Source organism: Adiantum capillus-veneris, chromosome 19 (genome assembly GCF_014529385.1).
Source record: "Adiantum capillus-veneris isolate H3 chromosome 19, ASM1452938v2, whole genome shotgun sequence".
Taxonomy (NCBI): Eukaryota; Viridiplantae; Streptophyta; class Polypodiopsida; order Polypodiales; family Pteridaceae; genus Adiantum; species Adiantum capillus-veneris.
In genome coordinates, this window is record NC_140949.1 from 5369892 (window position 1) to 5393777 (window position 23886).

General features: G+C 45.6%; 1 protein-coding gene across 2 annotated transcripts in view; it reads left to right on the forward strand.

The window, feature by feature from the left end:
* The window catches only part of LOC147433492 (DEA(D/H)-box RNA helicase family protein), a 79832-nt gene that overhangs the window by 33338 nt on the left and 22608 nt on the right, over nt 1-23886 (forward strand). The window lies entirely within an intron of this gene.

Here is a 23886-nt window from a genome sequence, read left to right on the forward strand (position 1 = left end):
GAAAATTTGCCAGGTCGAGCATCTTCTGCGTAACCAAGAAGACCAACAAGCTCGACTGTTATAGGGCGCGTTTGCTTGCAGGGTCACTGCTGGCCCGACTGAAGCAGGATTGGGGAGCCCCTCCAAGCGGTTTCTGCTACAGAGCAAGGCCATTCACCTAGCCAACCACACCGGATTTCCAAGCCCCAACCGGGCGCCAACCATCTGGATTGGCTGAAGGGACCACAGTGGAGGATGCGGGGGCAAAAGACTGCATCGTACGGAGGCAAAATTAGGCAGAGCAGTGCAAGTGGCTGGGAGGCGCCAGCAGGTGAGATGAGAAGGCGGGGCTGCTGGTTGCACGACAAGCCACAAGCACAAGCGATTGTGCAAGGTAGGTCGTTGAAGCTTCTGAAAACCTGAGGGTAGAAATGCGTAGGCTGGAAACGATGGTTGTAGACAACAGCAACGTGAGCGTGCGCAAGGTAGGCAAAGCGAAAGCAAGCAGGGTGTAGTGTGGAGGGTGAGGTGACGGATGGCGGGGCAAGGTTGCAGATTAGGATTTGACGGGGGTGAGGGTTTGCAGGGCAAGAGGCCCATACAACGCTCCCCCCTTTCTCATGTGCGCAAAGCTCTCTCTTGGTCTCATGGTTTGCAGTGTGCCATTGGTCAGATACACACATCCTCACATCAGCTGGAGATTGAGACTGGTAGATTCAGAGGGATACCAGCAGACAACAGGATATGCCGCTTATGCCAGCTAGAGCCAGAGACAGAGCTACATTACATATGTCATTCCACAATGTACTATGAGATTCGGGGCCGTTTCCACTGCTTATTCAGAAAGGGTTTCGGTCCTTTCTCTAGGGTCATGAGTTATGATGATCAGAGATGACTTGGGCTATATCTACTTGAGTTACACAGATATAGAGATACTTTATTGGGGAGAGCTAGAGAGAGACAGTCCCAGAGATGGATTACAGATTTCTTTTCACTAGATATGGGACAGCAAGAGGAGCAGCCATCACTGCGGAGCTCGGCCCACACTCATCCGACCATTACCAGCACTCTCATCGACCGAGCATTGGAGCTACGGAGATCCAGACGGCCATGATTGAGGAGAGGGGCTACACAGCATCGACGAAGACCACAGCAGAGGATTTGAGCCATACTCTTGACATCCAGAGTGCAGATGAGGATGGATTCTAGTCATAGGTCATTTTGGCCTTTTGAAGACGTTAATATAACATTTCATTTCTTGGCATCTCTCTCTCTCTCTCTCTCTCTCTCTCTCTCTCTCTCTCTCTCTCTCTCTCTCTCTCTCCCCCCCGGCAAACAAAAAAGCTCGTAGGTGAGGGATGGCAGGAGTAAGGCTGCATATTTGGGTTTGACATGGGCGAGGGTTTGCAGGTCAAGAGGCCTCTCTCTCTCTCTCTCTCTCTCTCTCTCTCTCTCTCTCTCTCTCTCAGTGCAAAGCTCTCTTAGAGCAGCCTGCTCTCTCTTTCCTTCATTTTATTTGTACCCAGACATTGTATTAGATCCACCAAGATTGTATGAGTTTGGTCTCATAGGTCATTTTGGCCTTTCAAAGACGTTTAATATAACATTTCATTTCATTTTATTTCTCTCTCTCTCTCTCTCTCTCTCTCTCTCTCTCTCTCTCTCTCCGTGTGTTGCCCCATCTACAAGTGCTTGCACACAATAGACTTGCAACAACGATAGAAGCTCGTCCAGCATCATGATCAAGCCGTGTCATGTGATTGTTAAAGGAAGTAAGGGGGTTGTTTGAAGCAGGGGCTAGCCTGAGCAAGCTGGGGCCTTACTTAAGCATAGGCCATGCTTCTCTCTCTCTCTCTCTCTCGTTATGTTTCCTGTGACACATAAGAGAAGGTGGTCATTGACAATCCAACCCACTCATGAAATCAAGCAAGAAGATTGCAAAGGATGATAGGATGAAGAGGGATAAGGTGGAGGCCATCAAGGAAGCCGTTTTAGCACACAATAAAGAGACGGATAGTGCCCTCGGTAGCGTCAATAGGGCCCAATCGAAGAAAATCACAGCTCTAGAGGCGGAGTATGCATCTCTCAAAAGCAAAGTGGAGGCACAAGATGGAGAAATTGACAAATCAAAGGAAGAGTTGGGGGACATGTGCTCCCAGACCAAGCTTGAAGGAGGAGAAATTCAGCCATCCAGAGTAGAAGAGTTGAATACCATTAGGGCGCAATTGCTCACATCCAAGCGAAGGAGGAGGAGCCACGGGAGACCTCTTCATGGGTACAGGTGTTCACCCGCACCAAGAAACAAATAGAGAAACAATGTCTCAACTAGCATACATGAAAGAATGCATGCTCAAGATCGTGGCCACCAGAGAGGTGCCTTCTATAGAGGAGGCAAAGTAGTGGTGCTCGATAGACGCACCGCATGACGGTGCGAGACCTATGGGACCAACTTAAAGCTTGCGATATGGAATTGCAATGGCTTGCTACAATTGGATGTCGGAGCATTCGGGAGGACTCCATCAGATGGAGGGACATGTTTTTCTATTTGGAGCATAGAGAGCACACTCCCGAGGGTGAGTGGATACAGATGGGAGAGCACATGCAGACATGTGGCTCATAATGAGCACAATAGCAAAGGAAGAGGAGTAGCAACAATATTATTTAGGGAGGAGGTACAGCCTATCATCCAGGTGGTTCAGAGAGATGAGAGTGCCTGGTATATGTGGATTAGAGTTAGAGCGGAGAAGGGCAGAACTCTCTACGTTACCATATGCTACTTCCCTCCTAGCACATCTCTTTATGCTTTGTGACTTGCCTAAGGGGCAGTCACCATACATGATAGTAGATCAGGATATTTTGGAGTTCTCGAGGGATGGGGATGTGATCCTACTTGGGGATTTCAATGCTATGACAACATGTCATTAGACATTGTCACAAGAGGGGCACCACGTGCCAATAGAAAAGAACAGACTGAACAAACTTTTAGCACTTAAATAACAACTGAACTGAAAGAGAGAGACGACACGTGACACGGAGTGGCGGAATTCCACTCCAGAGAGTATTGGCCCCAAACCTTGGCGCCCCTTTCGGTATTTCTTTATATTGCATGAACACAGTACAAGCCGGTACTCGAGACTCTGCACCTTCTCCAGGAAGCATGCCAGAGAATGAGCCCTATTTAAAGGCCCTTGGCCTAAAAAGCAATTACAGTGAAAAGCCTTCAAACTCAAAAGCATCTGGTCCAAAAGCAAAGCCAAAAAGCTGCCAGCGTAAATTACAGAAATCCATAGAGCTGCCACGTCATCAGCCAACGCAAAACGCAGAAATCCGTACAGCCTGTCACATCATCATGCCAACACAATTTTCGGAAATCTGCCACGTCATCAGTTTTAGCATGTGTGTAGGTCCTGCTTTATTTTAATCCTTTATGTCACTTGGGGCCCCATCAGACGGGGTCCCCATAAATTGGGTGGACTTCTACTGAGTTCTGTTACTTGTTCTTCTTAGGGTTTAGGCCCCTCGGCCGGCATTTGTAAGTTGGCTTCATTCTTTAGGCTTTGACACGTCAACAGTTTGTGAGAGACATCCTTCTTTGACACTTTTGAGGACATGTTGAGAGAGCTAGACTCCAATTAGATGTGGCTCTCCAGGATCTCAAAGGATGTGAAGGAGTTAATAGAGTATAAAAGATACTTGATTCAGATGGGCATAGCACATGGATTGACTATTTTGAATGGTCTTGATAGATACTTCTCTTCAAGCAGCTTCACTTGCTTCCCTCCTAGATATGGTGCTAGCAGTGTGGATTATGTTTTGGTTCCCACATCACTTATACCATGCATTTGGGACTCATTAGTCTGGCCTAGAACTATTGGAGTGAGTGTACATCATGCTCATATATCTTTTGCAGTAGATTTTACTTACATTATTGGTGGCTTTCATCATGTAGCGCATCTCCATCCGGGATACCATTTTTGCAGAGAGAGAGAGAGAGAGAGAGAGAGAGAGAGAGAGAGAGAGAGAGAGAGAGAGAGAGAGAGAGAGAGAGAGAGAGAGAGAGAGAGAGAGAGAGAGAGAGAGAGAGAGAGAGATGGAGTGTATACAACAAAGCTGTATAGGCTTCTTGCAAGGGAGAACCTCCATAAACCCGTGTTAGAGCTCACCCAAAGATTGACAGAGATGATGCACACAGTGGTAGCCACAACTTTTCTCCACTCTCAGGAGACCATGGTCTATGAGCGTGCCTCATAATAGTTGGTATGATGATGAGTGTCGAGAGACGAGATCCCGACTACAGAGAGAGGTGGCTTTGGGAGACATCACACATTGACAGTCACCTATACTCTTCCGAAGCCTTGTACAACGAAAGAGGAGAGCTTTCTTAGCTTGTTTGAGCGAGATATTTGTCAGATGCTTGAGGTGAGACTTTAGGGAGGCTTGACAACTCTTTAGAGAGCACTGCCCCGCTCTAGTCATTACTTCTACAGAGACATGGACACAATATGCATCATCTATACACGGTAGGAGAGCAATTACTATTGCTATACTTGCCGGAGCCCTGTCCTCCCACTTCTATTTTTTCACAGTAGAATTGGTGAGGCGAGCCATTGATAATTTGCACACAGGGGGGGCAAATTATCAATGGTATAGTGATAGAGCATTTCATACATGCTATAGATCATATTTTGATGGTTTGTTGGCCTTCATGTTCAATAGGGCTACATGTGAGGGGTTTTGTGAGACTTGGAGTATGTCTACGATTGTACCACCAAAGTTTGGAGATCCGACCGTGCCAACTAAGTATCACACTATCATGATTGGCCACTCATGGGCCAAGCTCTATGCATCTATACTTGAGCACGAGTTGAGTAGATTGGCGAAGAGAGGGTGTACGAGCTTTAGGGCAGGTTGGATTCAGAAGGGGATTCCGTCACAAATGGGAGAGCGCACAATAATCAACAAGCTGAAAAGAAATAAACTCTCAACCAAAAGAGACGAGGGAGAAGATCGACATAGTATTGGGTACCAGAAGATGGGTTGGCCCCCCCCCCCCCCTAAAGAGAATCTTTATTAGGGAGAATCTTTTTATGAGCACAAGAACCGGAGAAACCCCTCCGTTCTTAATCTCAGACTCGATGGTCAATTGACTCCCGTGTGGGAAATTTTCGAGAGGTGAACTCTCAAGTCCATCTGCATCTCGAGCATCAAACTCCTCAGACCATGCAAGATTTCGAAAAAAGGGTCCTCTGACAACAAACTTCCCAAGAAGGGCTCTGCTCTGTTGTGCTGGGTCTATGATCCCCACCCCCCCCCTGAGAACAAGGTAGAGTGATGACCTGCCAGGCCACTTTAGCGCGGGCTATCCGAGTGTCGCGCCTTGACCAAAGAAAATTCCTGATCAGCCTCTCTACCTGGCTGATGCAGGAACTCGAAAAGATCCAACAAGATGTAATGTACCACATAGTAGCCAACAACACCTGGTTGGCCACTACAACTCTGCCTGCCAAAGAAAGTCATGCAGGGCTCCAATGTAATGGCTTCCTCCGAATGGACAGGAGGAGGGGAGCAATCTGCTGCTCAGGAGACAAGTCCACGCCAACTTGACAGCCCAAGTATCAAACTGCAGTCCCTGGGGGAATCCATCTAAAAGCCTCACCTGGCAGCCAACCATGTGTAGGAGCATTGCCAACCGAGAAGCCACTGTCTTTCTCTAGTTGATCGGTGCGCCTATGATGCACAACAAAAAGTCTCAAGAGCTTGCTCACACCTGTGAAGGTTGGCCTCCTGCCCCTCCAAGTACAAAGCTGAGTCGTCTGCAAACTCAACATCCTTTAGCTCGTCGCCCCGAATAGGGAGCGCTAAACCACGTAGACCAACCTGCTGTGAAACCAAAAATCTGCTCGTCGCCTCAGCATAGAACAAAAAGAGGAAGGGGGCAAGAGGGCAGCCCTGTTTGATTGAACGTGTGAGCATGAAACATCTCCTCTACCACCTGTCAAAATTACCTGACTGTGTGCCCGTTTGTAAAGAGCTGACACGCCTCTTATCTAGGCATCTTAGAAGCCCATCCTGCGTAGAGCGCCCTCCAAAAAGTCCCTGTCAACTCTATCATAGGCCTTCTCAATATCGAGAAGAAGTATCACCAGATCTCACCACGAAGGCGCGCGAGGGCAGATGCCTTCCCTCCCAAAAAGTAAAGATGTTGTCAAGGATACTACGCTCCTTGACAAAACCTGTTTGTGTCCCATGTATAATGCTCTCTAGAAGTGGCTGAATCCTCAAACTCAGAGCCTTGGCAAGAATTTTGTAGGCTGAGTTGAGGATGGTTGTCACAAAGTGATGACGTGGCGGACAGCAGAAACCCTAAAATTCCTGCAAATCCTGATTTTTGCCAGAAACCCTAATTTTCGGAAATCGCGGAGGCAGATTATTCAAAAAAAATTTTTTTTTTTTTGGAAAATGATGAGCGACACAAATTTCGCTTTTTCTCTACTTAAATGAGAAAGAGAGAGAGAATGCTTTTGCTTTCATGTTTTGACTCTCTGTGAGAGAGAGAGAGCAATTGCTTTTGATTTGAAGCTTTTGGGGCTCTGCTTTTGGGCATCCCTTGTAACCTTTAAATTAGTGGTGAGGGCCTCACTTCTCAGGGCATCTGGACGCAGAGTCTGAGAGTGAAACCCTAACCGCTCTTTTGTACTTTGATGATTGATTAATATAAAAAGAAATACCGAAAGGGGCGCCAGTCTTTGGGGCCAATATCTCTAGGCACGGAACTCCGCCGGGCGAGTGCAAATCTATTGTGATCCGTGAATTGTTTTGAAGTGGTTATTTGGTGCTGTCGCGGTTGATTCTTGACTTGGAGTGTCCAAGTTTGTTACAGTGGTATCAGAGCACGGCCAATTTCTCTTCTACGGGAAATCCGATCCTCGAATTTTCCGCGGCACCTATGGCTTCAGGCAATGATCAGTCGACTCCTTCTGCATCTGGAGATGCGGGCTGGGATCACAACGAAGATTCAGGCAGAGAGTATGGCCCGCCTTGGCCTACTTAGGTGGAGCGGTGAGAGATAGAGCGTCGCCAGTTGATCGGCGATGCAACAAAGATGATGCTCAATTTTGCCAAGGACTCGAAGATGGCAAAATATATGAACCAGACCTCTTTGGAAGAGGTACAGATGGAGTGGCAGAGAACCACAACACCACTCCCGAAACCCGCTCTCAAGAAACCTTCTACCTCCAAGAAAATATACGGAGCAGGAACTGGAGAACGTGGTTGATGCACGGATTGCTCAGATTTTTGACACGCAAAAAAAAGCCAAAAAGCACGGCAAAAAGCAGAAGAAAGGCATTGACTTCCCGGGATATTCAGGTCGTCGGTCGACATTTGACAAGGCAAAGAAATTGAAGAAGCGCGTCAAGTTTGAAGACCTACCCAGTTCTTCTTCTTCTTCTTCAGACAGTTCTTCTAGCTCCTCGGATTCGAGCGAAGAAGACAGAAAAGGTAAAAAGCGAAGCAAGAAGCAACGCTTTGGAAAGGGCAAGAGAAAGGCAAAGAAGGCTAAATCTCGCCCAGAGACTGACAATTCTACTGAGGACTCGTCTACAGACAGCTCAGATTCCGATGACGGAAAGTTTGATGCGAACAAGAAGAATTTTTACAAAGCCAACCAGTATGACTTTCTCGAAGATAAAAGCAAGAAAGTCCCAGAGTTTAAGGAAGGTGGCCACTCGATCAAGTTTGATACTTTTCAGGATACTCAGATGCTTCGAAGACTTTGTCTTTTATACAGCAGTTTGACATCGCTTTCGCGGGAGGACGCTATTCAGAGCACTCCAAGATTCGGAGAGCTGCCTCTTACTCTAAGGGGAATGCTCGTACTTGGTGGTCCACGCTTCTATTAAGCAAGACTGTGCCAGTTACATGGCTGAAATTCAAGAGGCTTTTTATTTCTTCTTCGTTGACTGAAGAGTTTGAGCGAGATATACGAGCTGCTTGGAACCATCTCCGGATGACCAAGAGCGATACAGTGAATTCTTATTGTGAAAGATTCTGGAGCTCTTTTCTACCCGCCTCTTCATTCAAGAAGATCTCGTTTAGAGAACAGATTGAGCGGTTTACCTTGGGTCTACCTACAGAAATCCGAAATCACTGCTTGGAACAGAAGTCAGCTTCTGTTCAGGAGTTGATGAGTCATGCGAAGCAGGGCTTTGCCATTCACTCTGGCAGTCTGACCTACCCCACAGATGAGGCCATGACACAACGAGCCGAACAGACTTCTGGGAATGAAAGTAGAATGAAAAAGAGCAACCCAGAGAAAAAAAAGGATGCACGACCCAAGCTTACTCCTGAGGAGAGAGCTCGCTTCATCAGAGAGGGGAAGTGCTTTGGATGCGGGGAACATGGACATATTTCCGCAAAGTGTCCTAAAAAAGGCACAGAAAGAACAGAATGATAAAGACGACGACAGGCCTAAGAGTTTGAGAGCAGCTGAGGAATGTGGCAAAAAAGGCAGATAGAAAAGTAGAACTGGTACCACATGGCGTGGGACTTGCACCGAATCAAATGAATGAAAGTACAAACTTTGCCGCTTTTTTTGGGGCAAAGTGAAGGATCAGGAAGCTCTTTTGAAGGAGCCAAGGCCAACTTCTTTTCACTTGGATCTGGCGGCTCGACTTGGAACTACGCCCGACAGACTGACGCCACAGGCGGAGGTAGTTCGACTGGCACCCGGATGGGATGTTGCCATTACACCGAACCGAGCATTGGCAAACTTCGTTTGCAATGACAGGGGTGTTTAGGGCACGCGAGTGACGTTCTACTCGGGATCCCTTGGTACCACAAGAACTACGCCGTGGTTGACTACCGGGCCGAGAAAGCGACTTTGATAAATGAAGGGCTTAGAGATTGTACCCGATGAACTTCAGTTTTCTTACTCATTCTTTTGGGAGAACTGAACGATGGATAAAAGTTGAATATGTTTTGACCTGAAGAAAAGAACGCCAAGATTTTTTTCTCCACGCTCATGCCGATTGCTTTTGAGAGGGCCTGAAGATCATACCATTGATCTGATATCTGGAAGCACGCCACCGAATCGGCCACCTTATCGTGTGAGCCGAGTACAGAATGAAAAGATTATGAACTCAGTGAAAGACCTCTTGGAAAAGGGTCTTGTCCAGCCTAGTACTTCACCGTATTGCTCTCCAGTGTTGTTGGTTTTGAAGAAAGACGGATCTTGGAGAATGTGCATCGATTATAGCACTCTCAACGAAATCACCATCAAGAACAGATTTCCGATTCCTAGGATCGATGATATACCCGACAGGTTACAGGGATCCTCGTGCCTTAGTAGGATTGTCTTGAAGAGTGGATATCATCAGATCAGGATAGCGCCAGGAGATGTCTACAAGACAGCTTTTCGAACGACTTTTGGGTTATTTGAGTTTTTGGTGATGCCTTTTGGCTTAACCAATGCTCCTGCGACATTTAATCGGATGATGGATAGGATTTTTCGAGAAGTACAGGCTATTTGTTGGCACTTTCTTTGACGACATCATTGTTTTCTCCAAGAATGAGGCAGAACACAGAGATCATCTGCTTCAAGTCTTTCAGGCATTACGAGATCACACATTAGTGATTAATGCTAAGAAAAGTGATTTTTTCCTACTAGAGATACATTTTGTGGGACACATTGTGTCAACAGCAGGAGTGCAAATGAACCCGGCCAAGATAGAGACTATCTGTGATTGGCCCGATTGAGGAATGTCCATGAAGTTAGAAGCTTCTTGGGACTGTGTTCGTACTACAGGCGGTTCATACGAAAGTTTGCAGAGGTTGCTTCCCCTTTGCATACCTTGACACAGAAAGGAGTACCTTTTTCGTGGGGACCCACAGAGGTGACTGCCTTTCAGACATTGAAAGAGAAATTGACTACGGGACCTATTTTGACTTTGCCGGACTTGCAGAAGTCATTTGAAGTATTGTGATGCTTGTGGTCGTAGTCTGGGTGCGGTCTTGATGCAAGAAGGCCATGTCATAGCTTACGAGAGTCGTTTGTTCTCTAGGCCGGAGATGACAACACAGATTTATGAGAAAAAGCTTTTGGCGGTTATCCATGCTCTTACTCAGTGGCGGCATTACCTACTCGAAGCGGATTTTACTGTCTTTACAGACCATCAGAGTTTGCGCTACTTCTTGTCACAGAAGCAGCTTTCAGAAAAGCAGATGCGGTGGGCGAACATCTTGTCACAGTTTCACTTCCAGATTGTCTATGTGCATGGACGGAAGAATGTGGTGGCAGATGCTTTATCTCGGAAACCGTTGGTTCTGGCTGTTTCCGCACTACATCATAGGAGCTTCGAGGATATGGTCGATCAGTATGCCACAGATACAGATTTTGCAGATATTTTCACACGGATACGGGATGGGGAGACAGTAGCTGGATACTCCCTTCGGGAAGGCTACTTGATGAAAAAGACTATGTTGTGCGTTACACAGCTGTTGAGGGATAAGGTTATGACTGAATGCCACTGTCCACCTTTTACGGGTCACCGCGGCATTGCTACCACCATGAAAGGGGTAGAGAGAGATTTCTTTTGGCGGAGACTGAAGAAGGATGTGGACGAGTTTGTGCGCAGTTGCTTGGTATGTCAGAAGGTCAAGTTTGACAGGCATAAGGCACAGGGATTGTTATAGCCTTTACCCATACCCACCCGCCCCTGGAAAAATATTGAAATGGATTTCATTTTTTTTGATCTTCCGAGAATACAGAATGATCACGATGATTTTCCGATTACATGGCACGCCTGAGACGATTGTCTCCGACAGAGACCCCAGATTTATGAGTTTGTTTTGGAAGGCAATTTGGGAGAACATTGGCACGCGGTTGCAGTTCTCGTCATCGTTCCACTTGCAGACTGACGGGCAATCTGAGATTGCCAATTCAGTGATTTTAGATTTATTGAAGTCTTGTATCTCGCATCAGAAGACTCAATGGGAAAAGAACTTACCTTTGGTGGAATTTGCCTACAATAACACGATACACTCTTCGACGGGGAAGACGCCATGTGAGATTGTTGAAACTGCTGCGAAGGTTCCATCCTTCCTGAGCACGAAAGATTATAAATTTGAAGCGAATGAATATTCGCGAGATTTGGATACGGCTTTTGCCAAGGTTCGCGAGACTTTGCAGGAGTCTCAAGAACGACAGAAAAAGGCAGCGGATCGCCATCGTCGCGACTTGAAACTGAAGGAGGATGATTGGGTGCTCTTACTTTTGAGAAGGCACGTCTAAGAAAGAAAAAGGGAAAGGAGAGGCTTTTTCCAAAGCTTAGTATGTGATACTACGGACCTTTCCAGATTACTGACAAGATAAATGATGTCTCCTTCCGATTGAAACTGCCAGATACTTGGAGGATTCACAATGCATTGCATGTGAGTCTCTTGAAACTTGTTAAGGGTGATGTGCCTGATGATGGGGAGGCTGATGAGCAACCCAAAGTGGAAGAAAACTAGGAGATCCTTGTTCCTGAACAGATTTTGGCACATAATGATACGAAGAAAGGTAAAGTCTGAAGGCGGGTTCTTGGTTAAGTTCAAGAACTTTCCTGCATTTGATGCGAAGTGGATGGAGGAGGAGGACCTAGCAGATACTCCTCGGATTGTGAAACTTTACCTCGATGTTTTGGTTTAGCATAGTCTACTCCAAACGGAACCCAGAATTCAGCTTGGCCGGAGATCTGGTGCAGTGGGATGCACAAGAGGGGAGTCACTCCGCTCCCTTGTCAACATATGCCTCGATTTTGATACTAAAGTCACTGATGTCTCTTTGAGCTTCAGGGATATTGAGAGCTGACAGTATTCTGCTGGATGACTTTATGAAATGGAATTCCTGATTATGATACTGATTTGTTCTTGACTTCTTGTGAGTGCAGGAACTGATAGACGAAATGACTGCAGCATTTTGGTCTACTTGATCTCGAATAGACATGGTTGCAATAGGGGTTAGTCAATCGGACATCGATGAGGTCCCGATTGGACCTAGATATGATTGCTAGCTACATTGCCGATAAATCATTGTCTAAGATCCGAATGAATGTTGAATGTCATGTGATGTCCTGTGATGTCTGGTGATGTCCTGTGATGTCGTGTGATGTGAATGTCGATTTTGTACATGTGCTAGATGTGTGTTCCTAGTACGTAGGTACTAACAGTCAGTGTCTGCTAAGACGGTTTATGGCTTTTGTCGGTTTTGCAGGCGTAATCGCGGTCGATTGCAATGCTTTCAAGAGGGGGGTATGTCCCAAAGTGATGACGTGGCAGATAACAAAAACCCTAATTTCTGTCAGAAACCCTAATTTCCAGAAATCGCGGAGGCGGATTATTAAAAAAAATAAAAATAAAAATTTTTGGAAAATGATGGGCGACGCAAATTTCTCTTTTTCTCTACTTAAATGAGAAAGAGAGAGAGAATGCTTTTGCTTTCATGTTTTGACTCTCTGTGAGAGAGAGAGAGCAATTGCTTTTGATTTGAAGCTTTTGGGGCTCTGCTTTTGGGCATCCCTTGTAACCTTTAAATTAGTGGTGAGGGCCTCACTTCTCAGGGTATCTGGACGCAGAGTCTGAGAGTGAAACCCTAACCGCTCTTTTGTACTTTGATGATTGATTAATATAAAAAGAAATACCGAAAGGGGCGCTAGTCTTTGGGGCCAATATCTCTAGGCACGGAACTCCGCCGGGCCAGTGCAAATCTATTGTGATCTTTGAATTGTTTTGAAGTGGTTATTTGGTGCTGTCGCGGTTGATTCTTGACTTGGAGTGTCCAAGTCTGTTACAATGGTGATGGGCCGCCACTGTCGAATCTCATCCAAGGAGCCACCCTCCTTGGGAATAAGGTAAATCAGGCGATCTCACTCTACCCATCCGTTTGAGGATGATATGCAGAATAAAAATTCAACTTTGTGTTAAGGTTATCAAACAAGGCACGCCAAAAGTTGCCTGTCATGCGAGGATCTCGATCACTCAGAGTAGACTCGGGCAGCCCATGATGCTTAAAGTTCTTTGCTAGAAAAATTCTAGCCATATGATCTGCTTTGATTGTTTTCTTGACTGGAATAAAGTGAGCTTGCTTGCTAAATCTGTCCACGATGGTCCAGATCGCATCATTTTCAGTTTGAGTCTTTGGGAGATCCATAATAAAATCCATGGCAATACTCTCCGAGGGTTGATTAGGCACAGGTAAAGGTTGGAGTAACCTAAGCGTCTTATGTCGGTGATACTTTACTTTTTGGCAACCCAAGCATTCCCTGACGTTTTGATCAATGTCTGCTTTAATGCTTGGCCCAAAGAAATATCTTTTCAATGCTAAGGTCGTAGGGAGAATTCCCTGATGACCCGCATAAGGTGAAGCATGTGCTTCTTCCATGATTTTCTTTCTCAATGGTTCTGCCACACAAATTGCTTGGTGGTGATATAGGTAACCATCCCGAATAGAATAGGGATACTCATCCTCTCCGTTCTGTAACTTATTCCAAATGGAGAAGTCTCGGTCATTCGGATACAACTCTGGAAGTGATTCCAGTTCTTGGTGATACACCGAAGTAATTGCGTTCACCCTAGGCCGTCTAGACGATGCTCCCAGCGGTATGGAGGATGTGGATGTGAAACATGGACAAAAAGTTAGTCCATCTCATTTGCTTCTCAGATAGTTTCCGTTGCGTAAGAAAATACCGCAAACTCTGGTGATCGGTTTTGATCACAAAATCCGCTCCTAGAAGATAGTGCTTCCAGGTAGACAAGGCATGGATCACAACCATAAGTTCCTTCTCGTAGATCGAGGCATGCAATTCTGCATCCTTAAGTCGTCTGCATGGGCTTCTTGGTTAAGCACTACACCGATGCAATCATTGTCGCAAGACGGGCACCACGTGCCAATAGAAAAGAACAGACTGAACAGACTTTAGCACTTCAATAACAAGTGAACTGAGAGAGAGAAACGACACGCGACACGGAGTGGCGGAATTCCACCCCAGAGAGTATTGGCCCCAAACCTTGGCACCCCTTTCGATATTTCTTTATATTACTGCTGATTCGTAAAGTACAACAGCCGGGGAGCACCTCCTCTGCAATCTGCACCAAGAGTGCCAGAGAGGGCCCCCAAGGCTCATATTTAAAGTCCCAAAGCCTAAAAGCATCAAATATGAAAAGCTGACCCCAAAAAAACGCTTTCCTAAAATTTCAGATTTCCCTAAAATTTCGTCGCGAATTGCGGAACGTCCGTACAGGTGCCACGTCATCATGTTTTGATGTGCAAAGTCCTTTGAGTGTGTTCTTCTTTACTTTTAATGCCTTTATGTCACTTGGGGCCCCATCGAACAGGGTCTCCATAAGTTGGTAGGACTTCTTCTTTTGTTACTATTTCTTCTTAGGGTTTAGGCCCCTCGGCCGACATCTACAAGTTGACTCCATTCTTCAGGGTTTTGACACGTCAGCAGTTTGTTACATCTCCCCTTCTTGAAAGAGAGTAATCGTCCGCGATTACTGCAAAACAACTCAAGTTAGCTCAAAAATTTCCGAGGGTCATTCCAAGGGACAATCAGTTTGCTCTTTTTGTTAAGGAGTTAGCTTCTCCTTTCGGCTTTTTGATCAAGGAGTTAGCTTCTCCTTTTGTCTAGATGGAACTCTCAATATTCGGACGTAGTAAAATTAGCCATCACACCCAGATCGTACTGATCTTCCATGGGTGTTTTGATGCACTAAAATTGAGTGTAGCAGGGAACGGGGGGGAACACAGCCCAAACGTTCCGAAACAGCGTTCCGAACGAGTCTCGTTCCCGAAACAGAGATGGGAACGGCACTCCGTTCCGGAACGGGGTATAACTGGAACGGTGTTCCGGAATGGGGGGAACGAGGCGAAACGACCGAAACGCGGGGCGGAACGGGCAAAAGTAGGCATTTGGGGGGAAAAAAGTGGGCTTTTGGATGCAGGTTTGGGGTTGTTTGGGGAACATATTTGGTGCAGTTTGAGGGCAGGTTAGGGGGCAATTTCGGGGTTGTTTAGGAGTTTATTTGGGACTAAGCTGAATGGAGGTAATTCAAGCCTTACTCTAGGTGGACTGTTCCGGCCCCGTTCCCGTTCCGCCCCCCCCTCCTCCTCTCCATTCCCGTCCCGTTCTGAACCCTCCCGTTCCCGTTCTTGGTCCAGGTAACTATGCTAAAATTACATATCCATGCAATCTCATCCAATTAGAAATATTGAGTGGTTGGCACATCACAATGCAACACAAATGCTTACATATGCATGTTACAAGACATAGAAACATAAAGCCGCCGATGAACACCCCCCCGCAAATAACATCCAGGTCCGGGCCATGAGCTGTTCAACGACTCTCTCATCACTCCTCCCGCAAATAACCTAAAAAGGTCTGGGCGATGAGATATAGAGGCCTTTTACAACCAAACACCCCCCAGACCGCAGCCTACGTCGTTTGGAGGTGCTGAGAGTAACCGCTGCTCAGACTTCTTAATACTCCTCCCGCATAACCATCCAGGTCCCGGCCGGGAGTCACAACAACAATACCCCCCCCCCCCCCCCCCCCCCCCCCCCCGTAAATAACCGCAAGGGTCCGGGCCATGAGTTAAAAAAAAAAGCATTTTTCAATCATTTAATACTCCCTCCGCAAATAAGTAGAAGGGTCCGGGCCATGAGTATGAACAAGCATTCTCAAACATCATTTCTCACTACTCCACCCGGGAGTAAAATCACCAATCAATAAAACCAGTATTAAAACCAGAGTCAAACATTTCAAATCGGCACCAAAATAGGTTCAAAACTGTTAAGTATGGAGCCTGATTTACCCTTGTAATTTTCTGTGGTAAAAGCGCACATTTGTAAGGCCCCTATTATGAGGAGAAGCCATCGTGCGTGAAGGAAAATCACTCACGGGAAACCAAAATTTTCACGGACAAGAATCAGGGGCAACTTTAAAGCTCCGCCCCCGAGACTTTTTTTCCGCGGGAATATTCTTTTTTCACCGGAATATTATGGCCGGACGGCGGCCGGAAAGTGGTCGGAAAACAACCGGTCGGTTGGCCGGTGGCCGGTAGTCAATGGCCGATGGCTGGTGGTCGGAAGTCAATGGCAGGTGGCCGGTGGTCGGAAGTCAATGGCCGGTGGCCGAATTCAAAAGCGGACTTGTCTTCTCAAGGGCGGCCACACATCGCGGATTGGAGGGTCCGATTTGGACTTATTCGCACAAGGGCGGCTACACATGGCTGTCTCTCATAAGAGAGGGCAGCCCTTTTGGCCTATAAAAGGAGGCCATTTCCACACACATTTCATAGTGTGAAGTTGATGCAACAAGGTGAGTGTGAGGTGGTGAGAGTGAAGCAAGGCGGGAGCTCCATTAAGGGTATAATCCCTTTGTAAACTACTTCTTGTTTTGAAGTACTAAAGCCATTGAGTGGCTGCTTTCCCGTGGATGTAGCCCACATTGGGTGAACCACGTATATCGTGTGTACTCTCTCTCTCTCTCTCTCTCTCTCTCTCTCTCTCTACTCTATAATCTCGTGTGTATAAATCTGTTTCTCTCCATTAAGTAATCTACTCAATTATCTATTTAGCTACGTCTTATTTCCTAACAAAAACAGATACCATCCATTTCAAACAAATTTCAACAGGATCACCAAACAAGTTCTCAAACAAATTTCAAACTTTAAAAGCAATCTCGACATTAGTCAAGCCTGAAAAATCGACTGGCTTTCCATCCTTAACCTGCACCAAAAATTAGGGTTAGGTTCATTCCATAAGGTCGTAGCCGAGCACAGCATGGTCCATCAGCTCTTGGACAAATAGTGTTTCTTTGGCGGCGATGGTAGTCCCAAGATAGCAATCGCACTGGACCTCCAAGGTCATGTGCTTATGAAGAGACATCTACTGAGAGATGTCGAGAAATTTCAAGTTATTATCTGCTAGGGTTTCCATGGCAAGCATTTCAAGATACCCCACTTTGCCAGAAGTTGCACTCCGAAGGAAGATGTCAGAAACCAAATAACTTCAGGCAATTTTTTTTTTTTCCTTGAGAGCTTGCCAAGTACTTGGAAGCGTGCTGCTTGGTTGCTATAGACATTGTCACAAACAGGAGCTCATAACAATATAAAATACATTCGGATAAATAGGATTAATCACTTATTACTGAAGCCAGAGGATATAGAGAGAAATAGATAGAGAGAGAGATAGAGAGTGAGAAGATCGACACAGTACTGGGGACCAGAAGATGGGCTGGTCCCCCCCCGTAATAGTATCTTTATTACTGAGGAGAAGTCTATACAAGCACTTGAATCGAACGTATTACCACGTTCGTTCTAGAATAAGACTTGATGGTTCCCGGAAGCCTCAGCTTCCGATTCCTAGGGCAAAACCCTATTCCAAGAAACTTCCGTTCCTTATTCCAAATCCTTGAGAACCAAGGTTCTCGTCTTTGGATCTCACCTTCGAGACTCAGGGCATGACATCCTTGCAACTCTCTTTTCCAACTCTGTTTCCAGAGTCCTCTTCCCGCAGAACAACGCTGCTTTCCCAAACACGAAGTCCTTACTCGGGAATCCCAACTTCCGGATGACAACTCGAGAGAGTATCACTCTTGGATCCGTGGATCTACTTCCCTAACTCGGGTATGAAACCCTTGGACTGATCTGGCTCTAGTTCCTCAGAGCGCTTTCTCCTGCAGAAGCTTATGCCTTCCTTTGCTCCTGCTCCCTCACTAAGAGGAAGTACACCTGCAAACAAATACTTAGAGATCATAACATGAAAATCGTTACCTTCAAAGTCTCAACGCTCGAAACGCGACTCGGTTCTCGAAAAGCAATTCCCCGGAAGAGATCTCTACATAGAAAATCCTCTCTTCCAATCTTACACACAAAGAGGTGTGTTCTCGGGTTCCTTCTCGTAAATCAGCCCCGTCTACGACGTTTATGGGCTGAAAAGAGAGAAAAACAGCAGCTTGTCGCGATGGAAACATGCTCCGTAGGCGCACTTCTTCACGAGGGAACTCGCGCACTGGGTCTTGGCGACATCGGGTACACTTGGGGCAGCCATGGGCATCACGGGCAACATGTTCTTTACGGCTGAAATCTGCAGCAGCATCTCCTCCTTGTGAAAACTGATCCTCTCCTCAGAGTGAGGGCATGTGATGCTTTTCTAGATCCTGGCCACGGCACGAATAGCAGAGCATTCACTGCTCGTGTAGAGATCGTGACCGTTTTTCTTTTTTTTAATAGCATTGTTCCGCCATAAAAAGAGAGAAAGAAAACGCTGGGTGAATCTCTTGCCTCATTTATCAGATGGCTGCCCACTTATTAAGTGGGCGGCCGGCATATTTCAAAAATAGTCTGAATCTGCCCAAAAACTCAATAAAACCTTATAGGTTAAAAACAATGCTTTCACAGCATTTCCCAGGCGTGCCTGCATGCAATCACATGCACATTTGCAATGCAGACATAAACTTCCTCGTGGGAAAGCGTCTGCTTTTCTGAAAAGCAATCCCGCTTTCTCAAAAAGCATCTATTTTTCCTCAAAGTTTTCTCTGAACCCATCTTCATTCAAGTGCTTGCTTTTCCTTGTGCACAATACCAACACAATTCGGAATTTCCTCCTGACTATGGATATTCCCTTTCCGATGCACTCATCACCCACCTTGTGACGCATCAGGAATACCCATCACCTAGTCCTTTCCTACTGAACTTACGGTATAATCTCCTTTGCGATGCTCTATGTCACCCATCCTATGACTCATCAGAGATATCCGTTCTGGGATGGTCGGATACTTCTTTCCGATGCTCCCTGTCACCCATCCGACGTGACGCATCAGAAGCACCCGTTCGTGGTGGCCTTATAGATATTCCCTTTCATAGTGCTCCCGTCATTACTTTGAATGACGCACTAGGAATACTGCGTAGTCGGATGTATCCAGTGAGAAAAACCCTCTCACTTAAAATTCCAATAATTCGTTTAGAATTATTTTTCCTAGGTGTAATCGAGCGAGAAAACCCTCACCTATAAATCCAATAATTCAAGTAGAATTATTTGTCTGTCAGATAAAACCAATTTAGCAACATCCCTCTCACTTACAAACAGTTGACCTCAATTGTAGAGGTCCAACTGAACCGCCGGGGAGAAACCGGAAAAAATTCCAAATCTTGCTCAATTGTGAGTTGAGCTGGTTCTTTCTCAGTAGAGAACTTAAAAGTAAATTAAAGAAAAAAATTTCATAATTCAATACTTACCTTAGCAGTTCATGTCCTTCCTCTAGTTCCTGGAGGATATCCTTCACCATACATCAAACTTACGAGCCATGTAGGAATTCGTCATTCGCGTCTTTCCGAGAATCTGTTAACTCAATTCCACCTTCTCAATCCTGAGAAGAATAATCCTCCTAAAAATCAATTTAGGTCTATGTCCTTGCGCATAACCTTACTCTATTAGTCCTGAGGATATTAAACCTCTTCTGTCCTCCCGCATAGAGCATGTCGAGAGCATTAAGCTCATGTGAATCTTCCTGTGGCAGACAAAGTGTGTCATCTTACCAAAGTAAGTTCTTATTCCGGGCTTTTGCGTTGGGTAGGCCAATTGTTCTGATCTAAAGTTTCCTTATCCGAGACTTTGTCTAGAAATCAATCTAGATATTTGTCCTTGCGCATAATCCTGCGCTGTTAGTCCAGAGGGTATTAAACCTCTTGTGTCCTCCCACATAGGGAATGCCCAAGTCATAGTGTCTTTCTTTCACAATTTGCGAAGATTCCTTGTGCACGGCGGCACTTCCTTCCAATCTTTATTACTTCCTTGCAAAATCTCAGGCAGATAGGATTCTAACCATAGCATTTTCTGAACGTACGTTCAAACCCGGTTCACAATAGAGCGAACCCTCTGTGATTCTCAGGGATGTTCTCCCATATGTAATTCTTACCATTTTGAAACGGTTGGCGAACTATATTCTTACGAATATAATAGTTCGAATTTATTCCAGCATCGTGTAAATGCTACTTAACCTGCTCATGGTCCATGGAGAAACATATACCGCAACCAAAAGTTGCTACTGTAATGGTAAAAGCACATAGCGTACTCAATGATCAACGACCATAAGAAAACCTCTTCTCCGTAGAGAAACTCAAATTCCTTCTACCGAACACATCTCAAATAGAGATTCTCGTGTCGGAATTTCCTTGCGCGCAAAAAGGCGCTCAAGAGAGTATAACAAACTCTTGTCCAGTTCCTTGGCATAGGTCTGTATCTTTGTGTGTTATCCATGTACCCAAAGGTGTACATAAGTTTCAGTGAGCCTGGGAAATTGCCTTCCCTTCGTAAGATCCTTAGAGCGAAGACGCTCAACCTGACGATCCCTTGGCTCGATCTTAGAGCAAAACCTGCTCATCAAATAATCTAGTATTTCAATCCTTTGATTCCTCGATCACAGGCCGTAGTCGTCGCTTGTTCCTTCCCTCGTAAAGAGAGCGTTCATTCACTTGTGCGAAAGCACTGCCATATCTTCCCTTACCGGTTAGGGGGTGTGGGCTTAAAGAGTATTCAAGCTTAATGAAATTTTTTCTTTGCTTGAAAGCTCAGAATGGTTCCTTCATGATTTCCTACCCGTAGTAGCAGGTAATCTGTTCAAGAATTACCAGATACTAGATTAATAGTTGACCTTCCGGCTAGTTAAACAAACCAATTCATCTCAGAAAACAATGTGTCAAATTGATCCTACCCTCATAAATACTCGAGAGTGATTGTCCTGGAGAGACACGTGGATATCTCGTGCATAAAAGCAATACGCATTTTATGAGTTCCTCAAAGATTTAACTTTGATCAAAGACCTGTCCTCTCACTTAAAGTTTAAGGGTCAAAAACTCAGGAGTTAGATTGAATTCCCTTACTCCAAACTTTCTCCGGATAGCAATGTATCCTTTGAGGAGAGGTAACAAAAATTCGTTGTTTTTGTGTTCAATGGTTCTCGTCCCACTGCGGGGATTGTATTCTATGTACACTAAGGTGTACACTTTCAGCTTTTATTGCTGACTCCACCATCTGCTGCAAAGTATCTTGCAAATGGGTTTACAAAATTTGGGCAAAGTCCTTCGTTAAATTTGTTCATCTTTCCTTCCTCAGAGAGGATCAAGAGTGGAGCTACCTTGGCAAGAGTGGACCACTACTTGCTTTGACTCGCTCGTGTTCCTATTGGGCAAACCGATCCCAATCTTCTTGGACGCCTTCCTCAAAGCATAGAGGGAAAAAAATTTGTCGGAAAATTCAGCTTTGAATTGAATCCAAGTCTTGTTGTAAGTTCCTTGCAGAGCTTTGGTATACCATTAAGTACTTGCAATTCCCCTTGAGGTGTTTGGTCACATGCCTCACCTTCGACACTTCTCCGAAATTGCCGTTTGCAAAGGCAACTTCAAACTGTCGAATGAAAGCAGTAGTTCTCAGGACATCTTCCCTTCCGTTAAAAGTATCAAACTTGACAGGTCTAAGGACCTTCTTCATATCCTTCCCGAAATGACGGGATTTCATGGCTATGGTTCAGGATTGATGTTCGTTGATATCTTCTAGGTTCTTGAGCATCATGCTCTTGTCACCTTCTCAAAGAAGTCAAAGTCTTGTGTCGACTTCTTGCAGAGAGAAAAATTTTCCCAACTCTGCGAGCTTTTCCTTGCAGGACTTAGGTTTCCGCCTGCTTACTTCTCTCTTGGCTTGTCATGGCTTCTTCCCGTATCTTCCCAGAGTCATCCTCCTTTACAGAGAAAGAGAGGAGACCATGCTCTGATACCACTGTCACAACGGGAGCGCATAACAATATAAAATACATTCGGATAAATAGGATTAATCACTTATTACTGAAGCCAGAGGATATAGAGAGAAACGGATAGAGAGAGAGAGATAGAGAGTGAGAAGATCGACACAGTAGTAGGGACCATAAGATGGGCTGGTCCCCCCTCGTAATAGTATCTTTATTACTGAGGAGAAGTCTAAACAAGCACTTGAACCGAACGTATTACCACGTTCGTTCTAGAATAAGACTTGATGTTCCGGAAGCCTCAGCTTTCGATTCCTAGGGCAAAACCCTATTCCAAGGAACTTCCGTTCCTTATTCCAAATCCTTGAGAACCAAGGTTCTCGCCTCTGGATCTCACCTTCGAGACTCAGGGCATGACATCCTTGCAACTCTCTTTTCCAACTCTGTTTCCAGAGTCCTCTTCCCGCAGAACAACTCTGCTTTCTCGGACATGAAGTCCTTACTGGGGAATCCCAACTCCGGATGACAACTCGAAAGAGTATCACTCTCGGATCCGTGGATCTACTTCCCAAACTCGGGTACGAAACCCTTGGGCTGAACTGGCTCTAGTTCCTCAGAGCGCTTTCTTTTGTAGAGGCTCATGCCTTCCTCTGCTCCTACTCCCTCACTAAGAGGAAGTACACCTGCAAACAAATACTTAGAGATCATAACATGAAAATCGTTACCTTCAAAGTCTCGACGCTCGAAACGCGACTAAAAGAAATTTCCCGAAAGAGATCTCTACATAGAAAATCCTCTCTTCCAATCTTACACACAAAAGAGGTGTGTTCTTGGGTTCCTTCTCGTAAATCAGCCCCATCTACGACGTTTATGGGCTGAAAAGAGAGAAAAACAGTAGCTTGTCGCGATGGAAACATGCTCCGTAGGCACTTCTTCACGAGGGAACTCGCGCACTGGGTCTTGGCGACATCGAGTACACTTGGGGCAGCCATGGGCATCACGGGCAATGTCTTCTTTACGGCTGAAATCTGCAGCAGCATCTCCTCCTTGTGAAAACTGATCCCCTCCTCTAAGTGAGGGCATGTGATGCTTTTCTAGCTCCTGGCCACGGCACGAATAGCAGAGATTCGCTGCTCGCGTAGAGATCGCGACCGTTTTTTCTTTTTTTTAATAGCGTTGTTCCGCCATAAAAAGAGAGAAAGAAAACGTCGGGTGAATCTCTTGCCTTATTTATCAGATGGCTGCCCACTTATTAAGTGTGCGGCCGGCATATTTCAAAAATAGTCTGAATCTGCTTAAAAAACTCAATAGAACCTTATAAGTTAAAAACAAGGCTTTCACAACACTTCCCAGGTGTCCCTGGATGCAATCACATGTACAGTTGCAATGCAGACATAAACTTCCTCGCAGGAACTCGTCGCGGGAAAGTGTTTGCTTTTCCGAAAAGCAATCCCGCTTTCTCAAAAAGCATCTATTTTTCCTCAAAGTTTCCTCTGAACCCATCTTCATTCAAGTGCTTGCTTTTCCTTGTGCACAATACCAATACAGTTTGGAGTTTCCTCCTGACTATGGATATTCCCTTCTCGATGCACTCATCACCCACCTTGTGACGCATCAGGAATACCCATCACCTAGTCCTTTCCTACCGAACTTACGGTACAATCTCCTTCGCGATGCTCTATGTCACCCATCCTATGACGCATCAGAGATGTCCGTTCCCAGATGGTCGGATACTTCTTCCTGATGCTCACTGTCACCCATTCGATGTGACACATCAGAAGCACCCGTTCCTGGTGGCCTTATAGATATTCCCTTTCACAGTGCTCCCGTCATAGTAACAGGGAATAGCCGTTTTCAGGTCTCGGTTCCCCATTCCCATTCCAAGTTCCCGTTCCGAATCCCCGTTCCGTGTTTCAAACATGAGTACCCATAACAGGGAATGGCATTTTGTTCCACGTTCTCGTTCCGGTTTCCCATTCCTGGTAACTATGGCTCCCGTCATTACTTTGAATGACGCACTAGGAATACTTCGTACTCGGATGTCTCCAGTGAGAAAAACCCTTTCACTTAAAATTCCAATAATTCATTTAGAATTATTTTTCCTTGGTGTAACCAAGCGAGAAAACCC